Genomic DNA, 15,279 nt, shown 5'->3' on the forward strand with positions numbered 1-15,279 from the left:
CGCTATTGCTGTGGATTGGTAGCAAATCGTACTTCTGGTCCTCAATTTTGAACTTTAAAATCTTACTTTGGGGCATAATGAGGTGACCCCAGGACTTAATTAACCTGTCAAGTGCATCAGTATCCTTACCTAGAAAATTACATATGCTTCTCCACCTCCCAGAGGCATGGAGATCTCCACTGATGTTTAACATCCTCAGATGAAGACGAGTACAAAGCAGCATAACCCTTTCCAGCACTGGAGACGATCACTCTTTGCTTATTCTGCTTTCACAGTAATTGCTATTTCTCATTTGTAAGCTTGTGGCAACAGATGGGTAAGAAAAGAATTAGACTCCATAGAAAACTTACCGACAAATATCAGTTTTATAGATTTGTAGTTTCTTTTCCTAAACTGTATTGTTCAACAAAAATAACAGAAATATTCTGAATATGAGATGCATTTTGAAGATATATAGAATTTGAGTCATTTGTAGCCCCTGTACATACTCCACCTTCTATATTACAAAGACTGGGAAAGAAAAACAGACAGAATTACTGCTATTCTCCAAAGAACATATGTTAGTGGGAACCTTCCTACGAAACCTAATCAGCCACAAGAAAATGGTTTCCTTTTCTGAAGATTTCTCGTGAGTCAAACACACAACTAGACAATGTTGTCCTAATTCGCCAGGTTGCAGAATTATCCAAAGAAAAGAGAGCTGATTTTTTAAATGATAGCTACAGACAGCTTTGAAGACAGTTGAATCTGGGTTGGCAAGGCAAAAAGTCAAATGGCAGATCAAAACAAGAGAAGAAAACTGTGACTAAAATAAAAGTGATGATATGTTCATGCAATTTAAACATTGCAGTCTGTGTAAATGAATTCAAGAATTTTCTTTGAAAGGTTCTGGTAATTTCTCACCAGTTGTTAGATAGACCAAATAGTTTGAAACAGACAATCTGTAGACGATGAATTAAGGTCCTGCTTTTTAAAACATTATTAAGGTAGATGAGGACTTAAATATTGCCCCAAAGTAACGGTTATGGACACAGCTACCTCAGGCTGCCCAACTGGTATTGCCCATTCTTTGCCTGGTTTGCGTATCTTAATGTCATCCCCACACACACCTGTCCTGTGAGTTCAGTTCTCTGCATCAACAAGGAACCAAGTTGTTTATCGAGCTCAGCTGTCAAAAAGGAACACCTGCAGAGAGAAGTAACTCCAGAGGGATGGGACACAGGATACAGACCCGTTCCTAAAATTCCACAACCGACACTCACCTATACACCTAGACTCAAAAGCAGAGAAGCACTTTTCATGAAAACATTGTATCGCGACCATGTAAACACTTGGCGTTTTTCCAAATCACCTAACTCACTTCTCTCCCAATTAGCTAGTTTACCAAAGGATATAATTGATGAATGAGAAAGCAGGCTTGACTAACGAGTGAGCTCTGGGAATAGGCTTCTGGGGATCCGAGAAGCACTAACTCATACAAATAAGTTGGCACAGACACCAGCTGGGGAAAGGACCGAGCTGGGACAAGCCGTTGCCTGGGGCAGTGAATTGCGGAGGCAGCGGACTCACCAGGTGGCTTCCGTGGGAGCAGACGCAGACTTTGAGTTTGGGTTCCGCACTTCACTGGAGGTAGGTGACTCTATAGGTCGGTGCTCACTGGACAGGTTACACAGCCCCTGCACTGGGTTCAGTGGGTGGATGACCGGTGGAGGTTTTAAACGTGAATATTCAGGATTCAGGGTGCAGTTTAACGCTCTCACTCGTGTGGCTCCGTAGGCGTGCAATGCATCGGCTGCATGGCCAGCGTGCCCTCTGCGCGTCCCTCCAGCCCAGCACAGACCGCTGAGAATAGGCCAGGTGCCAAGCACCAGGTAGCAAAGATTGGCTCACTCTGGCTTCTGGGAGGCTTACAGGCTCTTTTGTTTGCCCCCTGTCTTTTTTCCCACTTCTGACAACTGAGCTGGGCTATTGAGTATATACGTCCGGCAGTTTATCATATTTCCGTTTCCATATATTTTTTTTTCCGCTAAGCTCACTCCACTTTATTCTTGGACAGAGCTTGTATTTGTATGAACTGCTTCAAATCCCTCTGTGGAATGTGGCAAGCACAAAAAATAAGGTATAGAAAGACTATTAATATGATAGATCGTAAGATCTCAGTCCATGTGGCATCGCTCAGAGGTTAACCCTGGAGAGTCTCTAACTGCATAGAGACACCGCAGTATTCAAGGTGCAGGGCTCGCAGATAGGGAAAAGGAGAACGATTTGGTGGGTGGCTGTAATCTTAACACAAATCCTCAGGGCATAATTTCCATTTCCTTCATTGAACAACTTAAGCCATTCTTTGAGCAATTTTCTTTTCTTTAGCTAAAAAGCAAAATAGTGCTGGAAACTGTTTTTAACAGGGGCTTCATTTGGCTAGCTTGTTCATACCGATCTCTCTTAGCATTTTATATAATTTTTATTACATTTGGGACATCGTTTTAAGAGCAATGGTAGGATCCAATGTTCATCAATAGCTTCGTTAGGTGGCTGTTGAAGAAATCTCTAAATCTTGTGGCATTCTGAATGTAATTCTGAGTCTCTCTACTGGAAGCTGACTCTCACCGTTCTCAGGAAGGGTAGGGCTACGTGTCCCTAACACACCTGAGGAAATCACTCAGCTGCTCCTAGCTCCTGATCTTCAAACAGAGGGGCATAATGATAGGGCTGTAGAGTTCACCCTCTGCTTTCACAGTCAGTAGCTCTTTTGATCTCCATAGCAACCCGGAAAGGTAGGCAGGACACTTGTTAAACAGGTGAGGAAATGGAGGCTCAGAGATTAAATACCTGCTTAAGATCTTAGAGCAATTAAAATGGAACACCTGAAAGCAGATCACGGTTCTAGCTCCAGAAATCCCTTTATTGCACTTTTAGCGTAATGCAGCTCTCCTGGAATCCCCTGCCTCACCGCATGTGTGAAGAATAAAGAGAAAAGCATCCCTTAGTGCCAGTGTTGCGGCGGACACCAGGCTGAACACACTATTGGGCTGAGCCCTTCTGGATGGATCTTTGATCTTGTAAAAGCATGTATCATCTAACTCTAGCGAGAGCAGCTCATTGACAAGTCTGGGGGGTCATGGGTGTGGGTGAGAATGGGTTGAACCAGCACTGCCTTGCCTTTGGGTGGGTGCTTGGCAACTGTGCCACCCAGGTGGTTCCACATGGAAGCATATGCTCAACCTTTCAGTAAAGGCCACTGTCTTATTTAAAAACAAAATATCCAAAATTTCTATTATGAGCTTCCTAAACCAACGTTAAATGAAAATGCGGTATTTTCCTCACTCATCTTCCTATGGTGACATTTTAAAATACCATTTTCCTATTTCGTTTCCTATCTTGAGAGAGGAAACTGTGATGCAAGAGAAAGAACCCCACTTGGGATTCGAGAAAACTGGGTCCTCGACCTTGCTCAACTCAGTCCTTTGTGGGCAAGTTACTTAACCTCTCGGGGCCTGTTTCTGCACAGGAAACCTAGGGGTTTTCCTATCTAAGCCTTGCGATCTCTTTAAACTCTCAAATTCTATGATTCATTTCTAACTCAGGTTTCTCTTATTTAATGTTTGCTTTTCTTCTGTTGCATGTTAATTCATTCTTGTAAGCCGAGTTTAATGTCTAGTTGATACTATTTTTACGATGGCATCCCTGGTTACTAGTAACAGGATCCCGTCCCTGACGGAGTCTGCTTTGTCCTTCGTGTACATTTTATATAATTCATCATCTCCTGATGAGCCTCGCAAGCCTCAGTGAGCTTATCACCTGCATCAGTTAGAAAGAGAAAAGTCAACTCAAATTGCCTTAAACAATAAAAAAGATCTATCAACTGATCTACCTAGAATTACGTTAAGTAGTAGTGCAGGTTCAGGCAAGGCTTATCAGGGTCCTCCATCCATTTCTCTCTGATTTTGTTGATACTACCAACCTTTGTTCGCAACTTTTATCCCCAAATAGCAAGAGACCGCAGTGGTTCTGGGCCTCCGGGAAGAATAACCCACTCTGTTTTGGGAGCCAAGGAACTTGCTCTAAAACCCTCAGAAAACTCTTTTGTGTCTCGTTGGCCTAAACTGGGTCACACAATCGTTCCTGAACCAACCTCTGTGACCCCAAAAATGCTATTTAGACCTGGGTGTCTGGACCAATCAGTGGTGAGGGGTTGGGGCTACCATAACAGGTTTAGACCAATCAGCGCCCACCCTGGAACCAAAGTCCAAACCCTAAACTCCATCATAGCTTCTTGTGGTGCAGGAAAGGATGCTGGGGAGTCAGTCTCATTGATCCATTATGCCCTGTCTATTGGACTCTTAAGAACATGGGGGCCGACATGGCATGTTCTGACCCTCTGCGTGCCAGGCACACAGTTAATGTTGGTGAAACTGAATTGAATTTCAGGTAGTGGTAAGACACAAACCAAAACAGAAACAACACACAGTTCTCCTTACCTCTTCCTCTTTAGTCTATTCTTGTAATGGCTGCTGTTCATGCTCCCTAACTTTTCCCACTATTTATATCTCACCCCTCTTATTTTTTAGCCATAGTTTTACTCAGTCTGATGATCACCAAATATTTTCTGAATAATAAGTCTCTGAATATGCATATTCTCTAAATATGAATATAAGCCTATTTGCAAATCTAGCACTTACATTTAGAGTGTTGTTGGCAGGACTCTGAAAACCAGTTTTTCTTTTCTTTTTTTTTTTTAACGGAAAAGAAAAAATGTACCACAGCAGAAGGATTGTTTTCCACGAAGCAGAACCAACTTTTCCGATTTCAATGATTTTGATGTTTCCATATATATGTATGTAGTCCTAAAATATCAAATAAATAAACAACAAGTCAGACCTTAGGATTATATATAATCCTCTGCCACTAAACACGGAACTCGGGACTGGCCGGTGCCCGTCAGAAGGGAGCAAGGGCTGTAGGAGGAGGTGGACATGCTTTTTCTTTTTAACCCTGTCGCCAACCAAGCCCGGACCGCCTGGTTGATTCAGCTCCTCTCTCCCATCCCAGGCCCTCAGGCAGCCCGTCCTCACAGAAGGCACACAGGTACGGGGCACAGCAGGAGGTAACTCTGGAATAGGTCAATGACAAGGACGAGGGAGCCCCCTCTGGGTGTCGTAGCCCCCCTCTCCCACACAAGACCACAGCAACTGGCTGATCAGGGCCAGACGTCAACAAGTGCTGGGTACAGAGCGGCTGACACCAACAACTCAGTCCTTTATGAGACTCTCCTGAGCACGACCTCTGTCAAGTTCAGCCTTAAAAGATACAGTCCCTGCGCTTGAGGAGAAGAGGTAGGCAAGGACTCAGGCAGTTGCAATCAGCTGAGTAAAGTCAGAGGAGGGGGTAAGCCCAGGGTGCTGTGACAGCACACAGAGGGGTGCATGGGGGGGGGGGCTGCCTAACTGCCTTAGCTCCAGGAGGCACCATCCACCTAAAACACAATGGGAATGGCACCCCTGCACTTGTGCAATGTGGCAGTCGTGCCCCGTGCCCCGTCTTGGGCTGGTTGAGAAAGACTTCCCAGAGGAAGCGATATTTAGGCTGAGATGTAGGAAAGAAAAAGAGAGAGAGAGAGGGAGGGAGGGAGGGGAGAAGGAGACATTATTTGGACGTTTCACACCAGGTTCAGGAAGGTGTGCACACACACACACACACACACACACACACACACACACACACACACACTAAGCATCACTCGCCCTTAAAGAGAAGTGTGGCTAGCACATCCTCAGGTGAGTAGATGGGAAAGGAGCACTTCCATCCTTGCCCTCTCCAGTTGTCAGTGAGACAAAGGCTGTGGTTATAGGCTGCTCGGATGTATACAAGCCCTGGGTCTTTGGGGTACTAGCTCCTACTTTATCAACAATTGTCATCCTGAGTCTCGTCATATCTGCTAACACCGGAGAGTTTAGGGAAAGAAGAGTCCACACTCAGGGCGTGTCTTGGGGGTGTCTTAAAACACATTGTCACTGTGAACACCAGGGATAGTTCACTTTATTAAATAATAAATCCTTCTCTGTGGTAATAAAGTCTCACTGAGTTTATGTTTGGCAGCCCAAACTACCTTTAAAACAATAAAAAAAAATGGATTAGTAAATATCCAAATAATTTTGTTTGCCAGATATGTGAACTTTGAGAAACCCCCGTCATAATTCAAGAACCCTACTCCGCACAGGTTTTAATAGAAGTAGTTGGATCTAAGCGGAATCACATAAGCAGAACCATATTCATGGACATTGATGGGTGTCTTGCGGAGCCCGAACTGACAGAGATGAAAGGAGAGCATAAAAACGTTGGCATTTTAAAAATGTGATTTACATAATTTTTGAAGCCAAACATTGTAACACCATATCATTATTAGAAAATCTGGAATCAGATTCAATTTGATCACCAGTTGTCATCATGTTTGTGACATAAGTCACAGTCCTACTTGTCTCTCTTAGAGTTTTAAAAATGGAGCTGCCGACGTTGGGCTCTTCGGAAGCAGGCACACTTAAAAAGCTAAATTATGAACTGTGGAGTCATTTTTGGAAGGATTTGTGAGCTAAGTGCTGATAGTTATAGAAGCATCCCTAAAGAAAAGACAATTGTGATGGAATAAATTTTACCCCTGGATGAATGCCTCCTCCGGTGTTTATTAGAACTTCCGTGAGAGTAGGTGAAGGCAGTATTTCGGATGATAGTGTCAAAGTTATGTCCTTCGGGCTCGTAGGAGTCCATTTCGGTTTTCACTTGTTGGTCTTCGTAGTATTGTGAAGCTAACGGGGGAAATCTGAAGCCTCCGTTCTTCTTATACCACTGCAGACGTTGAGCATCGTGTATAAAGTCTGGGTATTGATTTTTCACTCGGATTCTGTGCCTGAGCAAACCGCTCTAATTCCAAGCACAAGGGAAGCGGCTTTGCTGTGGCCTTGTGATATCTACACTAGTCATGAACCATCGTAGCCTTTGGAAGGGACACACATTCCTCGTTTCTCACCAGTCACTTTACCTTTACAAACCAGAACTGTTTTACAGCTTTACTTTTGCAAGATGATCTTCTTTTGGGGCAGATAAGTGCATTTTGCTTAAATTTACACGGGGCATTAATTACAGATATGCAAATATACGTGAACGTTTACTCATTGTAACTATAAAAATCCCATTATCCTCCCTTTTCTATTCATACCCATCAACTCCTCTGGTTAAGTCCTCTGGGATTACCACAGTACATCATCAAACACATGGACAGTTAAATTTTTATAACAAAACCCCAGACTTGTTTGTTAGGTTTGCGAGATGATTTTGTTGTTAAAAATTATGGACAAAGGCTTAGTCAGAATGTCAATCTTGAAAGGCCATATTTGAAAAATTCATGCTAGCACTATCTCCTTATGCCTTCATTTATGTTAGGCTGATAGCATTTTATAAATGGAAGGAATCATAGTGAGCATCAGGGCACAAAGTACAACAATTTATACTGTTAGAAAAGATGAAGCAATGCCCGTAAAACCAGTAGGTCCATATAATTTCCTGAAGCTACTCATCCAAACCGAACAAAAGCATTTTTGCATTTGTGTGCTTTTTAAACTACTTATAGAAGTATAACATGTATTGAGAATTCCACATTCTAAGATTATGGAAAAATTTAGAAATGAATGGAAATTCGTGGCAGATCCTCTCTATTCTTCAGAGGTCTTTTCTACGTAACTGAACCTCTTTATATTTTTCTATGGCCATCTTGCTGTGTATCCTAGAGGAAGTGTCAGCTATTATTGAGATTTTTTTCCTCAAAAGTCTGAGTACAATTTCTTTTGTATTATAGAGGTGACCATATGCAGGCTAAAACCATACTGCGTGTGAAGAAATAGGGTTAAGTTACATTTTTTTTTTTTTTGCTGGAGTATTTCCATAACAAAAGTGAAAAAATGAAGTGAATGAAAGGCCCTATTTTCTTTAATAATTTTTATAGTGTCCTACTTAATAGTAGGGGTTAAATAAATCACAGGGGTTAAATAAATGTTAACTGGTTTTGAATTCATGTGACCAATGTTGCTGATGGTTAGATTATCGTTCCATAGGGGATGGATTAAATAAATTATGGTCCTTCCATATAACGCAAAACTAAGCAACCACTTTTAAAAATAAGGAAATGATTTAAGTACATGGTCCAAGATATATTGTTAGGTGAAAAATGCAGATGAAGACCAGGATATATAGGCTAACAGTTATGTTAAAATACATTTTCTTATATATAAATAAATCACCTCTGAAAGAATACACAAAAACCTCTGTGTTGCATCTATGAAAAGCCCATAGCTAACATCATACTCAATAGTGAAACACAAAAAGCTTCTCCTCTAAGATCAAGATCAGGGTTCTGTTCTCACCACTTCTAATCAACACTGTACTGGAAACTCTAACTAGTGCAATTGGGCAAGAAAAAGAAATAAAAGACATTCAGATTGGGAAGGAGGTAAAGTTGTATATTCACAGGTAACATGATCATATATTTTCAACCCCATTTAAAAAATCCACCAAAAAGTTATTAGAGCTAATGAACAAGTTCAGCAATATAAAAAGCTCAACATACAAAAATCGGTTATATTTCCATATACTAGCAGTGACCATGCACCAGAAAGGCTATAAACAAGTAAAATAAAATAAAAACATAAAATAGTAAGTATTGGTGAGGATGCAGAGAAGTTGGAACCCTCATGCATTGTTGGTTGGAATGTAAAATGGGGAGCCACTGTGGAAAACATCTTAGCCGTTCTTCAAAGAGTTTAACAGAGTTGCAATATGACCCAGCAATTCCACTCCTAGGAATACACTCAAAAGAATCAAAACCATACATCCACACAAAAACTTGTACACATTCATAGCAGCATTATTCATAATAGCCAAAAAAGGGAAATAACCCAAATGCCCATCAATGGACGAATGGATAGACAAATGTGATCTATCCATATAATGAACAGTATTGAGCTACAAACAGCAAGGAAGTACTGATACATGCTACGACATAGATGAACCCTGAAAACATTATGCAGATGAAAAAGCCAGAAACACAAGTTGCCACATATTGTATGATTCCATTTATATGACATAGGCAAATCCATAGAGATAGAAAATAGATTATTGGTTGCCAGGGAACAGGGCGGGGGGGTCGGGAAGTGTACAGAGTTGCATTTGGGGTGATAGAAATATTCTGGAATTAGATAGGAATTGTGGTTGCAAAACACTGTGAATAGACTAAAAATTATACACTTTATTACACTGAATTATACACTTTAAAGTGGTTAAAATGATGAATTTTGTGTTATGCATGTATATATGTTTTACTTCAATTAAAAAAACAAAAAACTGGGCCCCAGAGAAGGAAACTGGATGGTTGAGGCACAAGAATATAAGAATAAGAGGGAAATATTTCACCATATACTCTCTTGTCCCTTTTGAATTTTGTACCATGTGAATTTGTAAAACAAACTTGAAAAGTCTAGAGATTAAAAAATGAATTGCTGGGCTTTAATCTTTACTGACAAAAAGTGGTAAATTCCAGATGTGGGAATTAACGGATGATTCGACGAGATTTTTAAATTGCCTACTCTGAGGGCTTTTAAAGATAAGATCGGTCCAGGCAGACGTGAAGATCCCTGCCCACGGATCAGATCGTCTCTCAAAGCCCCTTTTCCATCCCAGATTCTAGGTCAGTGTTCTGAGGTGCCAGACTGGGGTAGAGAGAGCACACCCTCCCTTTTGATTCCCTTCCTCTAACCAAGGACAAAAGACAGTCACGCATTGTAAAGTTAACTTCACTCACCTCTGCCGTGTTTGCTGTGTGAACACCAGGCTGCTTCCACTGGCACCCATTCTTTCCTCAAAGGAGCTCGATTGTGTGTGTGTGTGTGCGTGTGTGTGTGTGAGAGAGAGCGCGCGCGCTTTCAGAATCACTAAGAAGCTTAATGAAAATGCACACAAGCAGACCACACCCAGGTCCACTGAAGCAGAATCTCAGTATCCCTGTGGGCAGGACCCAAGAATGGGTATTTTAAACTACTCTCTAGTAAAAAGAAGTAGTGTTAGAAAGCACCTTCCTGGTCTTATCCCTAAAGCATCTCCCTCCAGGTCAAGAAGTCAGCAGTTTACAAGGGGGATCCTTCCCAGGACTTTGCCTGTCTTGGGGCTTAAATGTCCTCATGTGAGGAAGCTAGCTATTCCTTTGGGTTAAAGCAACGCAAACCATTAAGCCAGTAGCAGTAACTAATGCCTCAGTACAAATGAAATTCTGAGTTTGCTTTCAAGCCCATTAATTGCCTGCAAGGCTCTTAAAGGTCAGGCCGTGGTAGAGGTGAGTTTTAACGTGGGTTAAGACAGAGACAGGGTCGGCAAAAGGAGGCATTGATTTAGACTGGCAAGCCAGAGATGTGCCCACAAGTGTGCCTGTGTGCGTGTAGAGGGGAGGTGGCCATGGGCACACCGTGGAAAGTTTGAAGGAGTATTCGTTACAGATTCTCTGTGTAACAAACCGCCCTAAAACATTATGGCTTAAAACAATGGTTGATTATTTCTCACAATTCTGTGAGTCATACTGGTCTCACCTAAACTCAGTCATGGGGCTGCGGTCAGCAGCAGGTCCTCTGGGGCTGGACTCGGCTGGTATAGCTGGAATGTCTGGACCGCTCTTCGATCATGGCCTTTCATTCTAGGATTCTCCATAGGATGGTGGTTGCAGGGCAGGGTTCCCAGGGGCAAAGCAGAAGCTGAAAGGCCTCCTGAGGTTCCTGAATTTGCATACTATCACTTCCAGTACAGGCTGTTGGTCAGTGGAAGTCACTAGAGCAGCGCAGACAAAGCGTGGGCAAGCAGACGCTGCCTTTGGACGGGAGTTGCTGTAAACTATTTTTGCCACGTTGTTTAATCTACCACAGGAGGCAGCGTGAAGACCCTGGACACCCAGAGAAGAGGCTTCAAAGTCGGGGAGGGAAGAAAGACATGACTACAAGAGGTTCAAAGATATGAAGGTAAACATTGCTTAATTCAAATCTTTTCCTTGGACCTGCCAACCGTACATAAATCCAAAGGCGAGAAGAGTCAGATGATACATTCTCTGCCTTTCATTAAAGCTACAACAGTAGTTTCCATTTAGCAGTAAGGAAGTTTGGGCTTTTATCAATTCCAAACGGATTAAAGTCACATAAAATTTAGAACTGAAGAGCGAACAGATTTCTAGCTGGTCAAGACTGGGAATGGTTTTCTATATAGAGTGTAAAGGTCTGTACTTACTCATAGACACCATTTGGGCTTCATTTTTACACTCTATTGTGCTTTTTACACATTCTATCATTTCATCTTTGTCCTGTGACAAAGTGTGGGGGGACGGAGTCCCAGAGAGCAGTTTCCAGGCTCTCGACCTCACGTGGAAAGGTGCTGGCTCAGTTATTAAATGGCCATCAGCTGTAATCAGATGACCATCTGCTGTGGCTGGGCGGCCATCAGCTGTTTCTGGTTAGCCATTAGCCACTAATTGCCGTGGCTACACTAAAGGGTTGGTTGGTTGGGTGGTTGGTAGAGAAGTGGACAGCGGATTGCGGCTAGCAAGTGTGGTTAGCAAGTGGACTGTGGATTGTGGATCGTATTGATACTACTTCCTGTGTCTTGCCCAGCCGCCAGCGAAACAGGGATGCAGGAAGACCCCTCATTGGGGTACTGGCGGATGTTTGCTTTTGTGTCTCGACCAGCCGCCATCGAGAATATAGTGGTATGACTCCCCCACATATGGCTCCGTGGGTGTTCCTTTTTGGCCTCACCACGTCCTGCGTTCTTATGCGGGGAGCGGGAGTTGGACCCTGCATGACACAAAGGTACCATTATGAGTCCCAGTTTATTCATGAAAACAAGGCTAAGGGAAGCTAAGTGAGTTGTTCGAGGTCACCTGAGCTAGTAATGGCAGAACTGGCCTTTGAACCCAGATGGCTGGCCCAGCCCCCACTCTCTTAACTGCCACACCATCCTTCATCTACAAGTGTTTGTTATTGATGATAATGTAGATGGTGAGGATGGTTCTCTTCTTTCAAAAACCAAGATATACAATGGTTTCTATTCTGCTTCTTGAAAAGAAAAGACTGTAAAGAGAAAAAGAAATCAACACTATGCAAACTATTACCACGGGGCGTTTTCCATGGGAATAAAGAAAACATTTATGGAGTGTGTCCCAGTTGGCAGCCACTGTCCTAAATGCTTTGATATGTTGCCTTAAAAGACTTTTGTAAAGAAGCTCTTCTTTCCCTAACCACACCCTGTAAAACTAAAATTAATTTGAAGATAGTTTTTAAAACGGCCAAACACAGGATTTTACCAAACCCTGCTCAAGTTATCTTGTGAAGGTGTTCCCTCTGCCATCACATCCATCAGAACCATTTAAGGAGCAAATGCTTCTCTGAAAGTTTAATAAACGAAATTCCTCAAATCCTTTATACACCCGAAAATGAAATCTTCAGTAACACTCTTTGGGGTCACCAATTTACTTGGGGACAGACATAACAGTTCAGGGAACAGAAATAATTTCAGATCCTAAATCCTACTTGGAAAAACTGAAGAATTGTATAGTTATTGAGAAAACCTTAAACAATTATGCTTTTTTAAATGGCTTTTGACACTTTAATTCCCTTTAAAATAGAGAGATTGAAAGCCTTTCAACATATGTTTGTCACAGATAAAGCAAAGCATATCAGCAATACTGGGACATTTTTCCCCTCCCATTCTGCTCGGGGAAAAGGTTTCCGACATCGGTCCAGCAAGACACCTTTATCTTCCAGAGAGTATTAAGTACCGGACTTTATCCAAGCTGCTGATGAGGTGCTTTTCCATAGTGTAAAGTTCACCCATGTCAAGTGTACAATTCAGTGATTTTTAGTAACTTTACCAAGTGAAGCAACCACCATCAGAAACCAGTTTAAGCAGAGTTCCGTCTCCCCTAATAAGATCCCTTCTGCCCTTTTAATGTTGGTCTCTGTTCCCAGCCCTAACCTCGGGCAACCACTCATCCTGTTTCTGTCTTTATAAATTTTCCTTTTCTGGATATTTCATGTAAATACAATAGGTGCTCACTTTGCATGTTCCTGAGGTTCATACATGATGTAACGTGTCAGTAGTTGTTCCTTTTTGGTGCTGAAGAGGATTCCACTGTATGGATATGTCACCTCCTGTGGTGGACATTTAGGTTGTTTCCAGCTTGGGGCTGTTATGATAAAGCTTTTGTGAATGTTTGTGTGCAAATCCTCGTGTGGACCCGTTTTCATTTCTCTTGGGTGGGTACCTGGGAGTAGAATTGCTGGTCATGTGGTAGTGTTATGTGTAACTTTTTGAAAAATTGCCAAAGTATTTTCCAAAGTGATGTGGCTGATTTTTGACCTAGGGAAGATCATTTGCTCAGAACTGGTCTAAAATCCAACAGCTACTTCCTACACACCCATCTGGAAGCTTCAGCCTGTACTTGTGTGGGCTCCAATCTCCAGTCCAGATTACAGGTGCAAGAATCAGGCCTCGGGACAGAACTACCGGAGTCACCACCACAGCTTTCCTTGGGTGGAAAGATGTCTACCTACAGAGACTTTCTAAGAAAAGTCAATAAGCACACAGAAGTTAAAGGAATGGGAAATGACTCCAAATAAGGCAGCCTGCGGTTCATAGGGACAGAGTTTCTGTTTGGGATGATGAAAAAATTCTGGAGATAAATAGTAGTGATCGTTACAACATCATGAATATACTTAATGCCACTAAATCGTTTACTTAAAGATGGTCAAAATGGTAAATTTCATGTTATGCATATTTTGCCACAATTTGTTTAAAAAGCAGAGAACAGCATCTGGTCACATCATTCCTTTGCATTAACCCCTCATTGTCGTCCCATCACACTCAGAATAGACTCCCAGTTCCTTACCAAGGTCTGGGAAGTCCCCTACGAGCTGGCTCCTGCCCCTCCCCCATCTTGTACCGCTGTCCTTCTGGGTCACTTCACTGCAGCCACTTTGCCCTGCCTGTTTCTTGAACGTGAGCCCTTCCTGCCTCTAGGTCTTTGCTCCTGCTGGCCCCTCTCCCCCAGAGGCATTTCCCATTCTCCGGGAAAACTGTCCTTCAGGTCTCCAGTCAAATTCATCTCAGAGAGACACTCCTTCAAGTAGCCTCCAAGTGTCTCCCTCACTGGAACCACTGTTTATTTCCTTCCTAGTACTTACTACAAGAATGGCTGTTTCTTACTATTTCACGTCTGCCTTCCCCACTGGAATTAGGCTCCATGGTGGCGAGCTCCTTCTGTTTGTTTATATTGTCTCCCTAGCACAAGCATGCTGCCCGTTACCCAGCACGCCTTTGATAAACATTGTTTAAGTATGATAAATAAATAAAAAGAGCTTTCAAGTGTCAAGGAATGAGACTTAATTGTGTTTTTAACTGTGTTAAGCTTGCATTTAAACATTCATTTTGAAGTTGATTTTCTAATAAAAAAAATAATAGCTCCCATTGGCCTGCTTAGTTTCACATTAATGATTTTACAAGACTGTTTCCCACATATAACTATGATATGGGAAAAATATAATCTAGGGAGACTTGTTTCCCTCGTATCAATTATTAGTTTTAAAAACCACTTATAAGACTCAGACACAAAAGATTAAGATATTTCTTAAGCTCTTTTACGCACAAATTACAAAAAAAAAACAAAGATCATGGAAAAAGGAACCACACACCCTTCTGACTAAATATTTTCCAGAGCAAGACTAGTTCCTTTGCTAAAAGTCAAAAGAATGAATGCTAAATTCCAAAATTATAATGGGGAGTGGACACAAAAATTCCTGAGATGGAAGAAAATTAAATTCACATATTAAAAGTCTGATATATACAAAGCCTTAACTCTTACATACTGGCTACATGAAAAAGTTGCTATTTATAACAAAAGTGACAGTTTCAGAATTATGTGTCTCTATATTACCCAATGGCAAAAGTGTAACATACGAGGAATTCCTTCTGAAATTCCCATCCTCTATCCTCAGGGTTTTTAGAGTCCCATCAACATGGCACCCTGCCCCGAACTGTCTTCCAAGGCAGCATTCCATCATCCTGTCCAATTAAAACCTACCTATCCTACGTCCAACCCTTCAAGCCACCATTACAGGCAGAGTACCTGGTGAACTAAAACATAATGATGTGTCAATGGAACCTAAAGCATTTACGGGCCAGCAGAGGTTGTCCACCGACACGTGT

The 15,279-nt window shown here is 42.1% G+C and overlaps 1 long non-coding RNA gene across 2 annotated transcripts; it reads left to right on the forward strand.

Annotated features, from left to right (window-relative positions):
• Nucleotides 1-146: 146 nt before the first annotated feature.
• Nucleotides 147-14,740, forward strand: LOC141567145 (uncharacterized). Of its 2 annotated transcripts, XR_012489553.2 has the most exons (4): nt 147-1,629; nt 10,953-11,045; nt 11,688-11,885; nt 13,439-14,740. It is a non-coding gene; the product is annotated as an uncharacterized LOC141567145 (long non-coding RNA). The 2 variants fall into 2 exon arrangements; XR_012489552.2 differs by lacking the exon at nt 11,688-11,885 and having other exon boundaries at nt 155-1,629.
• The last annotated feature ends 539 nt before the right edge of the window (nt 14,741-15,279 follow it).

Source organism: Rhinolophus sinicus, chromosome 5, assembly GCF_057876585.1.
Source record: "Rhinolophus sinicus isolate RSI-liver-muscle chromosome 5, RSI-T2T, whole genome shotgun sequence".
Taxonomy (NCBI): domain Eukaryota; kingdom Metazoa; phylum Chordata; class Mammalia; order Chiroptera; family Rhinolophidae; genus Rhinolophus; species Rhinolophus sinicus.